Source organism: Anabrus simplex, chromosome 5, assembly GCF_040414725.1.
Source record: "Anabrus simplex isolate iqAnaSimp1 chromosome 5, ASM4041472v1, whole genome shotgun sequence".
Classification (NCBI taxonomy): Eukaryota; Metazoa; Arthropoda; class Insecta; order Orthoptera; family Tettigoniidae; genus Anabrus; species Anabrus simplex.
In genome coordinates, this window is record NC_090269.1 from 174,006,527 (window position 1) to 174,028,601 (window position 22,075).

Consider the following 22,075-nt stretch of genomic DNA (forward strand, 5'->3'; position numbering starts at 1 on the left):
TCATGTCCAGCTATATATCTCGTATCGTGATATCACACTTTAAAAATCTAATCTAATCCTAACCGTTATTAACACTTGGATATCCTAATAATCCACGTACAAACCAAACAACTCGCCATATAATTACGATGTCATATCTCGTCATTACCATTATGAATTTTGCACACCCCTCGCAGACAAATCGATCATCACGACCATCGCTCTATATTTTGGACAACCTTGAAATTGGGTTACTCTGTTCCTTATACTCAAAGTTCATGGTTTCGAATGTTCATTACGTCCCCAATTACAGTACTTCACAATACTTAGATCATTACCGGCTATGAAATTTCAACTAAATCCAGCATTTTAACGTTTCCCTGGCCGAGAATACAGTCTCAATACCAAGCCTGTCCCGTTAGATAGCTGAGGTGTCTCACCCCCCTCGCTCGCTTGGCAGTTACAGGAACCACCTGGTTTATTCACAGATGACTGACTTCTCAAATGTTCCCTTTAAACTCTGCCGACATAATTAAACAAATACGATATTCTAACCAACAAAATGCACAGATTATGCTTCAAGATGCCCACACTAATTATACGCGTCGCCAATTATACCGCTATGGATTTCTATGAATTTCTTTCCATTCTCAACATTATAAATATTCCTCGGGCTATCATATCCCGGCTTCAATGACAGGACTCTAACCTGATTCGCACATCTCATCTCAACTCATATAAAACATTCCTCGGGCTTCCGGGTCCCGGCTTCAATGACAGGTCCAACCTGATTCACAAACCAACCTCTGTTTCCCAGCTCCACAATTATCATCGACCAAGAACTGGAATAAAATCCCCACTAGAAATCCCAACATCTAATATCGCACAATGCATTACTCATGAATAACTTCGCATAAATGATATCGTATTTAATAACTTGATTTTTACGAGAAATGACTGAAACATTCTACTAGATCTTTTTTATTGTCAGTCAGACACAGTTTAAAATGGGCATTAAAAAAGAACGTTTCTCTCCGTGACAAAATTCATCACCCTAGGTTCTCGCCCGACAGCGCGCTTCCACTCGATTGAAAATGAGTAACCATGGATTATTATTATTAACGTCAAATTGCAGACAGAAGAATTTTACATCGAATGAACATCTTACTTCGACATCACAAAATACAGGCAGTACACTCACACGGATGACGATCTACATTGGACGTGATATCACTTCGGAACCCTTATCAATAACTTTTTACAACATTATACGGCTCTCGCAAGACTTCAAAATTTATCCAAGTGGAAAATAAAACAAATGACTCTTTTAGTCGTACTCTCACATTTACAAAACTTAGTAGGGCGACCACTGCGTCGTATATCCCCATTCAAATACACTTTTAGAAATCACGATACGAGATATAAGAGGTAGTAAGATGGGAGGTCACCTACCTCATGTCGTCACGCCAGTATTCATCTTAGGGCTCACCTGTGACCCTGGCATTTTATTTAGCCATCTTTACATTCATGGCTGTACATCTCATTATGTTTCTTCAGGTTTCCTGGAATAAAGCATAAAAAAAAAGAAATACCCTTCACTTGTTTGCGGAGCGCACACGATGGATTGTAATTATTCCCGCACACGAATTACTTAATCACATTAGAATATTTCAGTACTTTGACCGTCCTATCTGGTACAGTTATTTCACTCAAGAAAACTATCTCCTCATGGAGTCAAGACTTAGCCGCAATGGCTAAAATCTGCAGCCGAACTCAGTCTACTTTCGTTGATTTGATTTCGCAGAGCAGCTCAACAATTTCGTCCGCTTTGTATCACAAATGCCGGAGAAGGAAGCTTCGTCATGGCGTCCCTTCATATTTATAGCAGGATCTCTCCCTTTGCCGCCAAGAAATTTTTTATAAATTTTCTGACTTACCTAGACTGTAATTTCAAGAGTTTTGGAAGTGACTACATGCTTGCTACATTTCTGGCGGTAGTGTTCATGGACATTTAAAATTTTTACGGGTTCGATTTGTGAGATGATTGACCCCCTTTGATAGGCACTATATTTTTTGACTTGGCGTGGTCACGCCGTGTACACGCGCTTTGAAATAGTTCATAAAAATTACTTGAGATTCTTCCGCCGTCGACACGTGTGGTTGACGTCACGTACCCCAGAGCGTGGGACCGAAGGTAATCACCCCCTCGTCACGTGTCAACTCCATGCTATCAAGAATCCAACTTTAAGTTTAATTGTCATATTATGCATAATGTTCTTAGGGCACAAAGGTCATGGGTTCAATATCTTGGATGAAGTTTGACAAGTTTTCATCCAACCGCTGTACTCTATATTAGTACTTCTGTATTAGAGATGACCTTGCCCTAGCCGGAATAAAGTTAGCTAACAAATGGGCGTGGAAGTCTTCAATAGATGATTGTTCAGCAATGGCTCTTACTGTCGTGTCTGAGAGGACACCAATAGAATAAGGATAAATAATTTGTAGGATTTGACACGTAGAAAGAGAAGAAACAAAAGCATGACCCTGAAACTCTACGAAAAATCTTAGAAACTCAATAACATCACTGGTGGAATTGACGGAGAACTTACAAATTCCTCTGAGCAACATTGCTAAAGGATGGGGCAAACTGCTGAAGCCAGGTGACACAGTAGGTAGAGGCCTAAGTGGCGGAGAAGCCGATTCAGAAGGAGCATTATTCAACACAAAGGGAGGAATAGATGTGCGACGAACGGACTCAGTTTCTAATGGAACAGATGTTCGTCGGACTTCTACAGTTTTCCTACTTCCTTCCCCCGTGGGAGAATGCTCCTCGCTGACAACGTTTACCAGAGTGGGTTGATCGGTTTTGGGGGGACTGCCCCAGTAAACAATAGGCTAACCTTACTGGACAATTCCGAAAGGTTTTCGAGAACTGCACTAGCTTCCTTCCTTTGACTGTCATTTAACTTAAGAGACAATAGATCAGTAACCCTATTGTAAAAGTGAAACAATCTAGCTTGCACACGTTTAAGTTGATTTGGAGAAGGATCATTTTCTTCAAAAGGACTAACTACAGATGCTAACCCAGTAGTATTGTCAGTGATCGTGGAGAGCGCATCATCAATCTCTTTCTCTCCCAAAGTGGGGATGGAAATAATCAAATCAAGGGAATCTTTAAGCTTGTTGGTATCTACCGCAACCGTGCCTCCAGATTACACATTTCTAATTGTTAATTCATAAATCAATTCCTCCTTGCGCAAATAGCCGGGATGGAGGACGTCGCGAGAGCTGGACATGATGACAGAAAAATTAAAAAAATCATAAATTCCAGCGACTGAGAAAATTGTTAGAGTTCAAAGCAAAAGCAATGTTTAGCCGTCAAAAGGGGTTAAATTGAGACCCATTCAACCACGCTCTGCTACCACTTGTTACGGAGTTATCCGTGGAAGGCAGACGTGAAAGAAGGTGCGGGCTTGAATGGGTCTAACTACAAGTCTGAAAGATGAATTTAAAATGTAAATAAAGGTTATATTTTCAACAGACAACAAAGTTTAACAATTTTTCACAAGGTGAAATAACAAAAATATCACTTACCGGTACAATGTAATTTTACAAATTTTGGGCTACTAGCCCCAAAGTCTGAGCTCTCAGCTCATAACCACAAATTACCAAAGGGCAGAAAATCCTTAATTACATGCAGCATTAGCTCCCAGCAGTCAAAAATGCCACGCCTCCCCGAGGCACCTTTCAAAATACCAAAAAGAGCTGACCCGCCCTCGATTCTTCAAGCCTATTTAAGAGGCCATAACCTGACTTTACACTAACTGCCCTCAAGGCACATTTATAATGGCACAGGGGTACCTCGTACCCAATCTACTGGGCCTTCTCAGGAAGGAAAACAAAACGTTAAAATAAATGGCCCAAAATACAAAATTGAATGGAGGCGAGTACTTGCACTCCTACACTAAAGTTTTTTAAAGCCTATGTGGTGCTAGACCGATAATACAGGGGCTAATCCCAAGCTAGGGAGGTGCTTGTATGAGAAACTTTAATACATTAAGGAAGAGAAGAAACGGTCACAAAAACGTAGTCACCTCAATTTCAAATGAAGGGGAGCTCGAGAGGGTAAAGCACTCTCTATCCCCGAATTAAAGTTCAAGAAAACTGAAGATTACCAGGAAAAGGGTTTACATGTTTAATAGTTTACAATTTAAAGGTTTTGAACCTTCCCCGGGAGTTAAACTGCTGAGCTAGCAAGAAATACAGATGTTAAAAGGACATTACCTTGATGAAGAGCTGCTGCCCGAAGATCGATTCGCTTCCCGCCCCCTGCTACATATCCACACACTAAGCAAGATGTTACTGAAGTGGCCCGGAGACAAGAAAATCATCATGTTTTATTCTATCGTGGAAAATTCGAGACCTTTCAGGAATGAGTAGACACACCCACTCAATTTTTATTGGTTGACTAAAAGTTACACATGGAAATTCGAAGAAGAAAGCAATGATTATAGGAAAATTAATTACAGAAATTACTGATTGGCTTAATTCAAAATAGGCGGAAGGAAAGGATTGATATTGCCAACCCACAAACCACAGAACAAAATTTAGTAAAGACAAATGAATACAAAATTTCTTCAAGAGAGTTCATTCCATTGCACCGGAGTGTATTACCATAGTTTTTGGTAGAGACATCTGTTAGAGAAAGTCTACACTTCTTGATCACTGAAAAACAAAAGCAAATCAAAAACACACAGTGGCATCTTCTGATAAACAATCGAGTTAGTTCAGTTGTTAAAGTTCCGGGTTTCTCCAGTAGAGAAGTTTCAATTGGCGCAAGATTTGAACTTGCGTCGTAGAGGTGTACCGTCCGGTACAATTATTATTACAGTATTATTATTATTATTATTGTTACGGAGATATCCGTGGTAGGTAGAGGTGAAAGAAGGTGCGGGTGTGAATGGGTTTCAAGCTACGAAATTAACGTGCAATGTAAAATTAATTTAAAATTTAACTAGGTTATATTTTCTTTTCAAAAACAAGAGATAACAATCACAACAGGTACAGAGTAGCAAAAATGTAGGTACAATATTACTGGATTCGGGCTCAGTGCCCTTACTTCATAACTCTTGGGCAATCAGCCCCGCCTTACTCCAAAAAAATTTTTAGCCAAGGGGCAGAAAACCCCATTCATGCCCAGGAGCACTGGCTCCAAACATTACACATAAAGCCTGCACGAGGCATACAGAAACAAATTTCAAAGAGCGATCCGCTCTCAAAATTGTAAGCCTATCACAAGGCCACACCAAACTCTACCTTCAAGCTGTCCTCTAAGGACGTATTCACAGGGGTAAAATACCCAACCTACGGAGGTCTAGTACATGAAAAGAAGGTTGATTACATGACCTCTAAAATAACAATTTGAGAGGAGGCGAACTTGCACTCCTAATACACTTTGTTTTTAAAACCTAATCTGGCTCTGGGCCACTAACGCAAGGGCTAATCCCATACTACAGAGGTGACTTAGAGAAGAACACTTTACATTACATAAACGAAGAATAGTTTGAGAAAATAAGTTCACCTCAAAACAAATGTGAGTGGGAGCTCGAGAGGGTTAGCACTCTCTATCCCAATATGTAGCTTTACAAGAAAAAGATGAAAAGAGTAATTACATTTTAGGAAAAGGTTACATGATGGAAATGCTTCGAACCCGCCGCGAGTGTTAAACTGCCGACCTAGCAAGAAAGGAAGTTATTAATAGGCCATTACCTGGTGTTGAACGGCTGAAGAAGAAAGAGGCGCTTCCCGCCTCTTGCTATGTACTTAATACACTGAAAGATGGAACAGAAGTGGCCCGGAGACCCCAAAATCAGCAGTTTAAATACTCTCGCGGAAGTTTCTAGGCGTTAGGGGAATGAAAACACCCACCCACAATGTTTTTATTGGATAGGACCCCGCAACAGATACAAGTTGGGGGAAGATACACCAGATTGGTCAGAAATTACTAAAAGAAATTCGGGATTGGATAAATCTAAAACAAGGGGAAAAAAGAGGGGTATACAGCCAACTTAAACAATAACAGAAAGAAATTTAACAAGAAACAAACTTTTGAAATAAAAATTTCTCCAACAAAATAGTTCTTTGACTCCGCACTAGGGTGCGCTATTGTTGATCTTCAGTAGTGTCCTCTAGAAGAGAAAGTTCACACTTCTTACTTCAAGCGAAACAAAAACACATCAAAAGTGACACAGTTCAAAAACTCAAAATTTTCCACGTGGTGACATCTTCTGAGAAAGTAGAGAATTAATAGAATAGATAAAGTTCAACCTTCCTCCAGAAGAGGAGTTTCAACTGGCGCAACTTTTAAATAAACGGTGTAGAGGTGTACCGCCCGGTACAGACCTCCCCCCCACAAAAGTTCCTCCAGGGGTGACACATGAAATCAGTTTGAAACAAAGTCCAAGTAATGATGTTGATACGAAGATAGATAGCAGAAGCATTTACAAGATTTCTTAATTCAGTTTCAAAATGTTGTTGTTGCAGGTGAATGAAAGTCTTTATGTTTGTAGAATTTGAATTTCTGAAGATAAACTTTTAATACTTAAAGGTGAAGAAACATTTTGCAATGTCCACCAAATATTGTTGTTGAATTCCCAAGTGTAGTTATTGCTTATGGTGACTGTCCATGTAGTTGATGTAGATTGAGTCGGATGGCCAGACCGGCCGTTGCAGCTTGCGTCCAACGGAGGCCGCTCGGACCCCTCAAGTACCCTGAGATACCGCTCGCCCGCACTATGAGGGGAGCAGAGGTGTTGAAGTACGCCGCGCCCGCGGTGAACAGATACAGGCTGCGGGCATGTAGCAGGTCGTGCGCCGCACATCAGCCTTGGCCGGGAGGAGAGCTCCGGCTCGCCGTGCACATATCGTCCTCGCTGGAGAGGAGGGGGCCCATCCCCCTCCCCAGTCGCTGCACGGCGCTGCGCGGCTGCGGGGGCGCTGAAACATTAAAGCTAGGCGGCAGAATTGTGTTGGACTATCATCTTCTTTGAGGGTACAGGCTTGTGGAGAGGTTGAGGGGCCAGCGGCGTGTAGATATCCATGGCATTTACTATTATGAAGCCACAGTGTAAGGTGGAGCAGGAGACGGGAGCGTGGTAATGGCCGTGGCAAGAACAGGATGGCAGTTTAACGGGTCGGGGCAGGTTTTACACAAGGCTTACATCTAAAACCAAAATATTACAGAAGGGGCAGAATGCCTTAAAAGTGAAACTCAAAAAAAAAAAAAATATAACCTTCATATCCTTTCAAAATAATATGAAGCAAGTTAACACAGCAATTACACCGGTTTCACCTGGGACAGGTGAACTCTAAATATCCTCTCGGTGGCTGGATTACTTAGCAATAAGGTAACCGGCGTAAGAAAATCGAGAATGATACAAGGCCCATGAAATCTGGGGGCAAGCTTGCCCGCGGGAACAAAATTTTTGACCATAACCTGGTCACCTACCTTCAAAGTGGTGGGTCTCCGTCCACGATCATACCTTTCCCTAACCTTTTCATGAGACAGTTTAAGATTGGCTTTAGCCTTCTTCCAAAGATCTTTAATGTTATCCGGATCTATTGTCTCGGGTAGAATGTCATTCAAAGACCAGAGGTTAGAGAGCGGCGAGTTGGGAACAAACTTGAACATCAAAGAAGCTGGAGTAAACTTGTGAGATTCATGAACCGCCGAATTCAAAGCAAAAGCTATCCAATGCAGGGACGTGTCCCACCTGGAAGGATCTTCATGATGATAGGCAATGAGTGCGGACCTGAGATTACGGTTAACCCGTTCAGCCAGAGATGGTTGAGGGTAATAAGCAGAAGTAGTTACATGAGAGATGGACAAGTCAAAACAGAATTTACGAAATAAATTTGATGTGAACGCCTTAGCATTATCAGATACAATATATTGACACGGACCAAAAGAAGCAAAAATAGAATTTAAGCAAGTAATGGTTGACTGAGCTGTAGCCAGCTTAGTCGGAAATAACCAGGAAAATCTTGTAAAACCATCTACACACACAAAGATGAACTTGTTGGCATTGCCCTTTGACTGGGGGAAGGGTCCCACATAATCAATATACAGGCGTTCCATGGGGCGCGACGCTTGATGAGAAGACAAAAGGCCTACTTTAGTGGACATGGTGGGTTTACTGATCAAACAAGATTTACAAGCTTTTACGAGTTCCCGAATTTCACCGTCCATACCTTTCCATATGAACATTTCACGAATCTTTTCACGAGTTTTAAAGATTCCAAGATGCCCCCCCAATGGGGCCTCATGATAGTATTTGAAGATCATAGGTACAAGAACCGCTGGAACAACAACTTTCATCAACTTATCATGCCTCGAAGGGCAACATAGAACACCATTCCTCAGAACATAAGGGACAGCATGTTCCCCAGAAGAAAGGGTTTCCATTATCGGAGCCAGCGTAGGATCTTCACGTTGGTATTTCTCGATATCCCTAAAGAGCATGGGAGCATCGGTTAGGATGGCATTAACCTCGGATAGTATGGACTCGGAAGGTGATGAACTGTCGACCGGTTCATGGGTCTCGACCTCGTTTGAAAACATACGGCTGAGACCATCAGCCACAACATTTTCGGTACCTCTGATATGCCTGACATCGAATTGGAAGGCGGAAATACGGATGGCCCAACGGTCTATACGACCAGTACGACGCGGTCTACCTAAGACCCAGCTTAAGGCTTGGTTATCTGTCTCCAGGTCGAATTTGACATGTTCCAGATAGAGACGGAACTTTTCTAAGGCGAATAAGACTGCCAACCCTTCGAGCTCATAGATGGAATACTTGGCTTCTTGAGCCGATAGAGTCCTAGATGCATAGGCGATGGGACGCCTCCCTAGTTCAGTCTCTTGAAGAAGGACTGCAGCTACAGCTGACGACGACGCGTCCGTTTGGACGATGAATTTCTTCGAGAAATCAGGCATAGCAAGTACAGGGGCATTACAGAGAGCTAATTTAAGATCTTCGAAAGCGGCTTGTTGAGAAGGTCCCCACTCGAATTTGATGCCTTTCCTACGAAGAAGGTTTAAGGGCGCCGCTCTATTAGCGAAGTTAGGAATAAACTTCCTGAAGAAATTCACCATACCAATGAATCTAGCGATACCTTTGATGTCCTTAGGAGGTTTAAAATCACGGATGGCCTGTGTTCTAGAATGATCGACAGCTACCCCATCGGGTGACACAATATGCCCTAGGAATGACATAGAGGGCTTAGCAAAGGCAACCTTGGACAACTTGACAGTTAACCCAGCCTTACGAAGGCGATTCAGAACTTCTCGCAGATGATCTAGATGTTCTTCAAAAGTCTCGGAAAATACGACGACATCATCCAAGTAGTGATATAAGTACTCAAATTTGATGTCGGAAAAGACCCTATCTAGTAGCCTAGTGAGCACAGCTGCCCCCGTGGGGAGCCCGAAAGGCACGCGGTTGTATTCGTATAAGTTCCAGTCCGTGGCAAACGCTGTAAGATGTTTAGACTCTTCGGCAAGGGGAATTTGATTATAGGCCTGATTCAAGTCCAAGATGGTGAAGAACTTGGCCTTACGAAACCATGAAAAGCAAGAATGAAGGTCGGGAAGGGGCACAGATTGCAACACCACCTTCCGATTGAGAGCCCTGTAATCAATGACAGGCCTGAAGCCTCCTTGGGGTTTCGGGACTAGAAAAATAGGCGAAGAATACGCTGACTTAGAGGGCCTAATAATACCATCCTTCAACATCTGATCGATGATTTCTTTCAGAGCCTTCATTTTAGGTGGAGATAGCCTATACGGTGGAAAACGGACAGGAATCGAATCCGTGACCTCAATTTTGTATTCAATAAGGTCAGTAACACCAAGAGTATCAGAGAACACCTCGGGAAACGACTGACACAGTTTCCGAATACTATCAGCCTGCTCCTCAGGTAGATGTCTAAGGTCTAACAACATCTCATCCTGGGTAGGCGAAATAGATGAACATGATACAGAATTACACTTTAACAAGGGAATTCTACAATTGGACGCAAATTTGAATGTGCACGACCTACTCTGGAGATCGAGCACAAGACCAGTGTGAGAAATGAAGTCCGCTCCCAATATGATGGGGCAAGACAAGTGCTTAGCCACAAACAGTTTGATTTTCCATGTAAATTTAAAAATACGAATTTTGACCAGTACGGAACCTAGAATTTCTAATGGCGATGAATTAGCCGAAACATATTGAATAAGAGCTGAGACATGGTCAGGTAGTTTACAAACAGATTTCAATTTAGAATACCATTCAGCCGAAATAATCGAACAAACACTGCCTGAATCTAAGAGAGCTGTTATAGGCTCGTTATTTAACTCAATCTTAAGAAAAGGAACAGGTGCGGGGGTATCCGCCGCAATCCTAAGACATTCTTTAGGGCATTCAAAAGATGAATTTGAAGGCTGATTGTTCTCTGCATTTACAACCTGTTTACTAGGGGCTGAGTCTCGGGAAGATGGATTAGTCGACTCAGCCGATGCCACTAGTCACTTTTTATTATTGGCATAGGTGGAATTTGCACCAGAAGTTGAGCAGGAGGGGGTGCTATTTGAGTTTGGGCAATTTTTGGCGATATGTGAGAAGGCCCCACACTTAAAACAGCCTTGTGATGAACCAGCTCCATTATTTGCCCTACTAGACTTGATCAGAGGACACTTATTGCGCAGATGGTCAGGCGACCCGCAAGCATACCATTTACGAGGGGTGACTGATCGGCGAGGTGGAAGCCGAGTATTACTAAAAGAAGGCGGGGGTTCTTTTGCCACACGCAAGGAATCGGCATACCTAACTCCTTCCGCAGAGACGGCTAATGCTTCCAGTTCAGAGAAGGTTTGCGGGCACGCCGCGAAACACAAATATGACCTGTAGGGTGGTGAAATCCCTTCGATAATAGCTTGCACGATCTGATCCTCAGGGAAGTGGAGAGCAAACACCCTAGTATAAAACTTAATATCTTGGATGAAGTCTGCCAGGTTTTCATCCAAGCGCTGTACCCGATAATAGTATTTCTGAATAAGAGATGACCTCGCGCGGGCAGGAATAAAATTTGCAAGCAGATGTGCATGGAAATCTTCGATAGATGACTGTTCAGCTATGGCTCTTACTATTTTATCTGAGAGAACCCCAATAGCATAAGGATAGATAATTTGCAAAATTTGACATGGGGAAAGAGAAAACACAAGGGCATGATCCTGAAATTCCACTAGAAATCTTAAAAATGAAATTACGTCACTGGTGGTATTAACGGAAAACTTGGATATACCTCTGAGCAACATTGCCAATGGATGAGGCAAGCTGCTAAACCCGGGCGACATAGTAGGTAAAGGTTTCAATGGCAAGGAAGTTAATTCAGCACGTACATTGTTCAACGATGTGCGGCGTTCAGACTCGTTGTCCAATGGGGCAGAGATAGTTTGAGCAGCAACGGTTATCCTATTGCCTTCTCCCTTAGCAGGTTCTTCCTCACTACTTACATTCACAATGGTGGGCTGATCAGATTTGGGAGGAACTTCCCCAGTTAACAATTGAGTGACTTTACTAGACAATTCAGAGATAGTTTCAAGGAGCGTATTAGCTTGCTTCCTCTGAACGTCATTCACCTTCAGAGACAACAGATCATTAACTCTATTTGAAAAGTGATATAATCTGCCTTGCACACGCTTAATTTGGTTAGGAGACGGATCATTTTCATCAAAAAAAACTAACTACGGAAGCTAGCCCAGTAATATTCTCCGTGATCGTGGAAAGAGAGTCGTCAATTTCTTTCTCTCCCAAATTGGGGATGGAAATGGGCAAATCAAGGGACTCTCTAAGCTTGTTAGTGTCTATTGCAACCGTGCCTCCAGATTGAACGTTTCTGATAGTTAACTCGTATATCAACTCCTCTTTGCGCAAATAGTTAAGAAGGAGAACATCGCGAGGGCCGGACATGATGACAGAACAATTTAAAAAAAACTCAAAAAATTCCAGCAACTGAGAAAATTGTTAGAGTTCGAATTAAAGCAATGTTTAGCCGTCAAAAGGGGCTAAATTGAGACCCATTCAACCACGCTCTGCTACCACTTGTTACGGAGATATCCGTGGTAGGTAGAGGTGAAAGAAGGTGCGGGTGTGAATGGGTTTCAAGCTACGAAATTAACGTGCAATGTAAAATTAATTTAAAATTTAACTAGGTTATATTTTCTTTTCAAAAACAAGAGATAACAATCATAACAGGTACAGAGTAGCAAAAATGTAGGTACAATATTACTGGATTCGGGCTCAGTGCCCTTACTTCATAACTCTTGGGCAATCAGCCCCGCCTTACTCCAAAAAAAATTTTAGCCAAGGCGCAGAAAACCCCATTCATGCCCAGGAGCACTGGCTCCAAACATTACACATAAAGCCTGCACGAGGCATACAGAAACAAATTTCAAAGAGCGATCCGCTCTCAAAATTGTAAGCCTATCACAAGGCCACACCAAACTCTACCTTCAAGCTGTCCTCTAAGGACGTATTCACAGGGGTAAAATACCCAACCTACGGAGGTCTAGTACATGAAAAGAAGGTTGATTACATGACCTCTAAAATAACAATTTGAGAGGAGGCGAACTTGCACTCCTAATACACTTTGTTTTTAAAACCTAATCTGGCTCTGGGCCACTAACGCAAGGGCTAATCCCATACTACAGAGGTGACTTAGAGAAGAACACTTTACATTACATAAACGAAGAATAGTTTGAGAAAATAAGTTCACCTCAAAACAAATGTGAGTGGGAGCTCGAGAGGGTTAGCACTCTCTATCCCAATATGTAGCTTTACAAGAAAAAGATGAAAAGAGTAATTACATTTTAGGAAAAGGTTACATGATGGAAATGCTTCGAACCCGCCGCGAGTGTTAAACTGCCGACCTAGCAAGAAAGGAAGTTATTAATAGGCCATTACCTGGTGTTGAACGGCTGAAGAAGAAAGAGGCGCTTCCCGCCTCTTGCTATGTACTTAATACACTGAAAGATGGAACAGAAGTGGCCCGGAGACCCCAAAATCAGCAGTTTAAATACTCTCGCGGAAGTTTCTAGGCGTTAGGGGAATGAAAACACCCACCCACAATGTTTTTATTGGATAGGACCCCGCAACAGATACAAGTTGGGGGAAGATACACCAGATTGGTCAGAAATTACTAAAAGAAATTCGGGATTGGATAAATCTAAAACAAGGGGAAAAAGAGGGGTATACAGCCAACTTAAACAATAACAGAAAGAAATTTAACAAGAAACAAACTTTTGAAATAAAAATTTCTCCAACAAAATAGTTCTTTGACTCCGCACTAGGGTGCGCTATTGTTGATCTTCAGTAGTGTCCTCTAGAAGAGAAAGTTCACACTTCTTACTTCAAGCGAAACAAAAACACATCAAAAGTGACACAGTTCAAAAACTCAAAATTTTCCACGTGGTGACATCTTCTGAGAAAGTAGAGAATTAATAGAATAGATAAAGTTCAACCTTCCTCCAGAAGAGGAGTTTCAACTGGCGCAACTTTTAAATAAACGGTGTAGAGGTGTACCGCCCGGTACAATTATTATTATTATTATTATTATTATTATTAATATTATTATTATTATTATTATTATTCGGTAATCCGTTTGTCCTCCAGGGTTGGTTTTTCCCTCGGACTCAGTAAGGGATCCCACCTCTACTGCCTCAATGGCAATGTCCTGGAGTGTGAGACATTGGGTCGGGGGATACAACTTGGAAGGAGGACCAGTACCTCGCCCAGGCGGCCTTACCTGCTATGCTGAACAGGGGCCTTATGGGTGATGGAATGATCAGAAGGGATAGACAAGGAAGAGGGAACGAAGCGGCCGTGGCCTTAAATTAGTTACCAACCCGGCATTAGCCTGGAGGAGAAGTGGGAAACCATGGAAAAATCACTTTGAGGATGGCTGAGGTAGGAATTGTACTACTTAGTTGACCTCCCGAGGCTGAGTGGACCCAGTTCCAGCCCTCGTACCACTTTCCAAATTTCGTGGCAGAGTCGGGAATCATTGTTTAAGTTGGCAATATTAACCCTTTCTTTCCCCTTGTTTTGAATTTAGCCAATCCCGAATTTCTTTAATTCATTTTCCACCAATAATGTTTTTCTTCTTCATCTTGTGTAGGGGTTTTCTTTATCCACCAATAAAATGATTGTGGGCGGGTGTTTTCCTTCCTGAAACGTCTCGAACTTTCTGCGAGAGTATATAAACTGCTGATTTTAGGGTCTCTGCGCCACTTCAGTAACATCTTTCAGTGTGTAAAGTACATAGCAGGGGTCGGGAAGCGCCTCTTCCTTCGGGCAGCAGTTCAACAACAAGGTAATGGCCGATTAATAACTTCTTTTCTTGCTAGCTCAGCAGTTTAACTCTCGGGGCGGGTCCGAAGCTTTTCCACCATGTAACTTTCCCTAAAATGTAAAGAATCTTTGTATCTATTCTCTTTCAAGCTTCATATTGGGATAGAGGGTGCTTAACCCTCTCGAGCTCCCTCTCATATTGCATTGAGGTGAACTTATTTTCACAACCGTTTCTTCCTTAACGTAATGTAAATTGTTTCCTTCTAAAAGTCACCTCTTTAGTATGGGATTAGCCCTTGCATTAACGGCCTAGTGCCAAGTAGGTTTTAAACAAAGTGTATTAGGAGCGCAAGTTCGCCTCCTCTCAAATTTGTATTTTAGAGGCCATGTAATTAACTTTTCTCACTTAATAGGCCTCAGTAGGTTGGGTATCTTTACCCCTGTGTTTATGTCCTTAGAGGACAACTTGAAGGTGGAGTTTGGTGTGGCCTTTGATAGGCTTAACCTTTGAGAGCAGATCGCTTTTTTGAAGTTTGTTTCTGCGCGCCTCGAGGAGGCTTTATGATGTAATTGGGAGCAAGTGCTCCTGGGCTTGATTGGGGTCTTCTGCCCCTTTGTTGAATTCTGTATATCGTAAAGTTGGGCTAATTGCTCAAGAATTGTGTGTCTGGCTCTTGGAGCCCCAAATCCTGTAATTGTACATTCTCGATTAGTGGTTTTTCCACTCTGTACCTGCCATTATTGTTATTTCTTGTTTTTTGCTAAGAAAATATAACCTTGTTAAATTTTACATTAACTTTAATTTCGTAGCCTGAGACCTGTTCACCCCCCGCACCTTCTTTCACCTCTAACTACCACGGAAAACTCCGTAACAAGTGGTAGCAGAGCGTTTTTGAATGGGTCTCAATTTAGCCCCTTTTGACGGCTAAACATTGTTTTTATTCGAACTCTAACAATTTTATCTGTTGCTGGAAATTTTGATTTTTTCTTTTTCAAAATTGTTCTGTCATCATGCCCGGCCGTCGCAATGTTCTCCATCTCAACTATTTGCGCAAGGAGGAGTTGATCTATGAATTAACTATTAGAAATGTGCAATCTGGAGGCACGGTTGCGGTAGACACAAACAAGCTTAGAGAGTCCCTTGATTTGCCTATTTCCATCCCCACTTTGGGAGAGAAAGAAATTGACGACTCTCTTTCCACGATCACCGAGAATACTACTGGGCTAGCATCTGTAGTTAGTTTTTTTGACGAAAATGATCCTTCTCCTAATCAAATTAAGCGTGTGCAAGCCAGGCTATTTCATTTTTCAAATAGAGTTAACGATCTGTTGTCTCTGAAGTTGAATGACGTTCAGAGGAAGGAAGCTAGTACGTTGCTTGAAAGTATTTCTGAATTATCCAGTAAGGTTACCCAATTGTTAACTGGGGAAGTTCCTCCCAAAATCGATCAACCCACCACGGTGAATGTAGGTAGCGAGGAAGAGCCTCCTAAGGGAGAAGTCAATAGGATAACCGTTGGAGCTCAAACGATCTCTGCCCCATTGGACAACGAGTCTGAACGCCGTGCATCGTTGAATAATGTACGTTCTGAATTAACTTCTTTGCCACTGAAACCTTTACCTACTATGTCACCTGGGTTCAGCAGCTTGCCTCATCCATTGGCAATGTTGCTCAGAGGTATCTCGAAGTTTTCGGTTAACACTACCAGTGAAGTTATTTCTTTCTTAAGGTTTTTAGTTGAATTTCAGGATCATGCCCTTGTTTTTTCTCTTTCTCCATGTCAGATTTTGCAAATCATCTAACCCTATGCAATAGGTATTCTCTCAGACAAAATCGTAAGAGCCATAGCTGAACAGTCATCTATTGAAGATTTTCACGCACACTTGCTTGCAAATTTTATTCCTGCTCGCGCGAGGTCATCTCTGATTCAGAAGTACTATTATCGAGTACAGAGATTGGATGAAAATCTGGCTGATTTCATACAAGACATTAAGTTTTGTACTAGGGTGTTTGCTCTTCATTTTCCTGAAGATCAGATTGTACAGGCTATTGTAGAAGGAATTTCACCATCCTATAGGTCATATTTGTGTTTCGCGGCGTGCCCGCAAACCTTCTCTGAACTTGAAGCATTGGCCGTCTCAGCGGAAGGAGTTAGATACGCCGATTCCTTGCGTGTCGCGAAAGAACCCCCGCCTTCTTTTAGTAATACTCGGCCTCCACCTCGCCGATCAGTCACACCTCGTAAATGTTACGCTTGCGGGTCGCCTGACCATCTTCGGAACAAGTGTCCATTGATCAAATCTAGTAGGGCAAATGATGGAGCTGGTTCATCACAAGGCTGTTTTAAATGTGGGGCTTTCTCACATATCGCCAAGAATTGCCCAAATTCAAATAGCACCCCCTCCTGCTCAACTTCTGGTGCAACTTCCACCAATGTCACTAATAATAAGTGACTAGCGGCTTCGGCTGAGTCGACTAATTCTGCTTCCCACGGCTCAGCCCCTGGCAAACAGGTCGTAAATTCAGGGAACGTTCAGTCTTCAAATTCATCTTTTGAATGCCCCAAAGAGTGTCTTAGGATTGCGGCAGATACCGCCGCACCTGTTCCTTTTCTTAAAATTGAGTTAAATAATGAGCCTATAACAGCTCTATTAGATTCAGGCAGTGTTTGTTCAATTATTTCGGATCAATGGTATTCAAAATTGAAATCTGTTTGTAAACTACCTGACTATGGCTCATCTCCTGTTCAATATGTTTCGGCTAATTCATCTCCATTAGAAATTCTCGGTTCTGTAAATGTCAAAATTCGTATTTTTAAATTTATATGGAAAATCAAATTGTTTGTGGCTAAGCACTTGTCTTGCCCCATCATATTGGGAGCCGACTTTATTTCTCACACGGGTCTTGTGCTCGATCTTCAGAGTAAGTCGTGCACATTCCAATTTGCTTCCAATTGTAAAATCCCCTTGTTAAAATGTAATTCTGCGTCATGTTCATCTATTTCGCCTACCCAGGATGAGATGTTGTTAGACCTTAGACATCTACCTGAGGAGCAGGCTGATAGTATTCGTAACTTTGTATTTGTCCAATAAAATTGAGAGGGTGTGGCTGGTTTATTCCTGAATGATCTTGAACCTTCTCTGAGGGTTTATAAACTGTGGCTTTTCACGTTTCTTGGCCAAATGACCGTCATCTTACTGAGTGTGCATGTCAAAGCAGAAGGCGGGTGGCCTCTTTCATCGGTCAACAGAACATATACAAGATAATAGCCACATAACTTAATTCTTTCTTGCTACCTCCGCAGTTTAATCCAAGGGAAAGGTCCGAATCGTTAACTATGTAACCTTCTTTTCTAAAATGTAACTTTCTTCCGGCTGATGTTAAAATTTCATAAATCTTTAACTGTAAATTGGGGATAGAGTGTGACGTACCCTCGTGAGCTACCCTTCATCTTGGTTTGAGGTGACTATGTTTCATAACTGTTTTTCATTCTGTAATGTGGTAATTGTAATTTCTATATGAGTCACCTCAGTAGTTTGGGAATAGCCCCTGTTTCATTGGCCTAGAGCCCTTTAAGTTTTTAGTGTTTATTATCTTGGAGTGCAGGGTACGCCTCGATTAATTTTGTGTTTGGGCCAGTTATTTAACCTGTTCCTTTTCTATGAAGGCCCTCGTAGGTTGGTTATTAAATACCCCTGTTAAATCAATTTTCATATCGCAAGTTGTACCTTGAGACGCCAGTGTTTGTAAGTTGGGGTTGCCTTGAGTAGGCAGTAAGAAACTGAGAGCCTGTTAGCTCTTTTTTCAAGTTTTGTAACTGTAAAGTGTTCCTCTGGGGGGCTAGATTTTGTGATTTAGGGAGCAAGTGCTCTTGAATTAGGGGATTTCTGCCCCTTATTAAATAATACCTCTACCTTTCGTAAAATTGTAAAATTAGGGGCTTAAAGCCCAAAGAGTTAAGGCTCTGAATCTTGGATTTTCCCCAAACTTGTTTAATGATTGCTACTTGTACCTGTATTATTGTCATAAAATATTGTTAAATCTGAAGTTCTGAAAATATAACCTTCAGTTTAAGTTTTAAATTTAATTCCTGACATTGTAGTTAGACCCATTCACCCCGGCACCTTATTTAACCTCCGCATTCCACGGATACTCCGGAACAATTATTATTGTTACCGTGTTTTAGCGGTAGGTAGAGGTGAAAGAAGGTGCGGGTATGAATGGGTTTCAAGCTACGAAATTATAGTGCAATGTAAAATTAATTTAAAATTGAACAAGGTTATATTTTCTTTTCGAAAACAAAGAAATAACAAGCATGGCAGGTACAAAGTAGCAATTCAAAAGGGGTTAGTTACAATATTTACAGAATTTGGGCTTCGCGCCCTGACTTCACAATGCTTGGGCAATCAGCTCAGTTTTACCCCAAACACAAGTTTTAACAGAGGGGGAGAAAACCCCGTTCATACATAGGAGCCCTTGCTCCAAATTACACTGAAAAACCTCCATGAGGCATACAACCCAGAATTTTCAAAAGAGCCACTCGCTCTCAAAATTTAAGCCTCTCCCAGGCCACACCAAACTCCACCTTCAAGTTGTCCTCAACGGACATAAACACAGGGGTAAAATACCCAATCTACTGAGGTCTATTAAAAGAAAAGCAGGTTAATTAAATGACCTCTAAAATAACAATTTGAGAGGAGGCGAACTTGCACTCCTAATACACTTTGATTAAGACCTACTTGGCACTAGGCCGTTAATACAAGGGCTAATCCCATGCTAAAGAGGTGACTTAAGAAAAGAACAATTTGTTTTACATTAACGAAAAATAGGTTGAGAAAATAAGTTCACCTCAAGACAATGTGAGTGGGAGCTCGAGAGGGTTAGCACTCTCTATCCCAATATGTCGTTTTACAAGAGAATAGATGAAAAGGGAAGTTACATTTTAGGAAAAGGTTACATGGTTGAACGCTTAGAACCCGCCCCGAAAGTTAAACTGCTGAGCTAGCAAAGAAAGAAGTTATTAATCGGCCATTACCTTGTGTTGAACGGCTGGAGAAGAAAGAGGCGCTTCCCGCCCCCTGCTATGTACTTAACACACTGAAAGATGGAACAGAAGTGGCCGAGAGACCCAAAAATCAGCAGTTTAAATACTCTCGCGGAAGTTTCTAGGCGTTAGGGGAAAGAAAACACCCTCCCACAAACTCTTTATTGGATAGGACCCCGCAACAGATTCAAGTTGGGGGAAGATACATCTGATTGGATAGAAATTAATTGAAGAAATTCGGGATTGGATACATTCATAACAAGGGGAAGAAAGGGGTAAATATTGCCAACTTAAACAATGATAGAAAGAAATTTAACAAAGAACAAACTCTTGAAATTAAATTTTCTCCAAAAAAATAGTTCTTTGACTCCGCACTAGGTTGCACTATTGTAGATCTTCAGTAGTGTCCTCTAGAAGAGAAAGTTCACACTTCTTACTTCAAGCGAAACAAAAACACATCAAAAATGACACAGTTCAAAAACTCAGAATTTTCCACGTGGTGACATCTTCTGAGAAGGTAGAAAATTAATACTGTCAATAAAGTTCAGACTTCCTCCAGCAGAGGAGTTTCACCTGGCGCAATTTTTAAATTAGCGGAGTGGAGGTGTACCGCCCGGTACAATTATTATTATTAATATTATTATTATTGTACCGGGCGGTACCCCTTAAGGCCGCACATTTGAATTTTCTGCCTTACAGTCCTCCTCTACAGGAGAAACCCTGAACTTTAAAAACTGGATCAACTCATAAGGTTCTCAGAAGATGTCACTACCGGAAATTTTGTGATTATGAAGTTGTCAATACTGTGTGGATTTCAACTTGTTTTGTTTTCCATTATCATGCACCCTGGTGTGAAGTGAAGGAACTCTCTTGAAGAAATTTTGTATTCATAAGTTTTCTCTTTACTAAATTTCATTCATTCATTTGTGGGTTGGCAATATTAATCTTTTCTTTCTGCCAGTTTTGAATTGAGCCAATCCAGAATTTCTGTAATTAATTTTTGACCAATCGTGTCTTTCATCTTTGATTTTGATGTGTAACTTTTAGCTAGCCAATAAAAGCCTGTGGGTGTGGCTGTTTTATTCATGAAAGGTCTCGAATTTTCCTCAAGGGTATAAAAACTGCTGATTTTCTTGTCTCTCGGCCACATCATCAACATCTAAGTTAGTGTATGGACGTATAGCGGGAGGCGGGAAGCGCCTCTTTCTTTAGGCAGCAGATCTTCAGTAAGGTAATGGCCGCTTAACATCTTTATTTCTTGCTAACTCAGCAGTTTAACCTGCAGGGAAGGTCCGAAACCTTTACCATGTAACCTATCTCTTAAACATGTTAGAATTCTGTAAAAACTTCATATATCTTTAACTGTAAATTGGGGATAGAGTGCTCTACCCTCTCGAGCTCCCCTTCATTTTGGATTTGAGGTGACTACGTTTTCGTAACCGTTTTTCTACTCTTCCTTAATGTGTTAAATTTATTCTGTATACGAGTCACCTCCATAGCTTGGGAATAGCCCCTGTTTTATCGGCCTAGTGCCTTTTAGGTTTTAAAATGTGTGTTTAGGAGTGCAAGTTCACGCCTCCATTCTTTTTGCATTTTGGGCCATTAACTTAACCTGTTATTTTTCTACTAAGGCCCAGTAGGTTGGGTACAAGATACCCCTGTTTCTTTGTAAGTGTGCCTTGAGGGCAGTTAATGGTAATGTTTGTTGTGGCCTTTGATAGGCTCATAAAATCGAGAGCAGGTCAGCTCTTTTATATGTGTCAAAAGTGCCTCTAGGAGGCCTGATATGGTTTTTGGAGCAAAGGCTCCTTGAATGAAGGGGTTTTTTGCCCTTTGGACAAAAATGTACTTTGGTAAAGTTGAGCTGAGAGCTCAGAAATTGTAGAAATCAGGGCTTGAGGCCCAGATTGTTAAATTGTCTCTAAATCTTGTCTTTTCCTGGTCTTGTACCTGAGTGTCGGTTACTTGTTCACTTGTTGTTACTTGTTAAATTTTCAAATTCTTTGTGAAAATTGTTAAGTTTTGCTATTTTCGAAAATATGACCTGTAATGAAATTTTAATTCATATCTTGGTTTTGTGGATAGACCCATTCCAGCCCGCACCTTCTTTCACCTCTGCATTCCACGGGTATCCCCGTAACAATTATCAAATCAAAATATAGACTTTTACTAAGCGAGTTGGTCGTGCGGTTAGAGGCGTGCACCTGTGACTTGCATTGCTTCAAACCCCACCGTAAACTGGGGAGATAATTACTCACTAGACTGAAACAAGAAGAACAAATCTGCCGTTGAAAAGCCACGATACGTGTTCTGGAGGGTTAATGAGGGCTTCCTACAGAAGAATAGAAACATACAGGTGTAGTATTCATTATTAACACAAGTTAGAAGATTGGGATAACAGCAAGAGATAATGTTGAATAATTGAATTTTCTTCTGCATGAAGGAACAAAGATGCTCTGCTTAAACTCTCAAATGTGTAATGGAGAAAATACACACAGCAGGTGCTAATGTTATACAAACTTAATCCATTCCCAATCCATTTTGTCCAAATACAATGATTGGCAAATCTCCTCTAAAATTTTAAGTTATCTTCTATACAGTGTCTAGTAGACAGCACTTCATTTCTTTCTAAATAGTTAGTAAATTTCTCAGAAC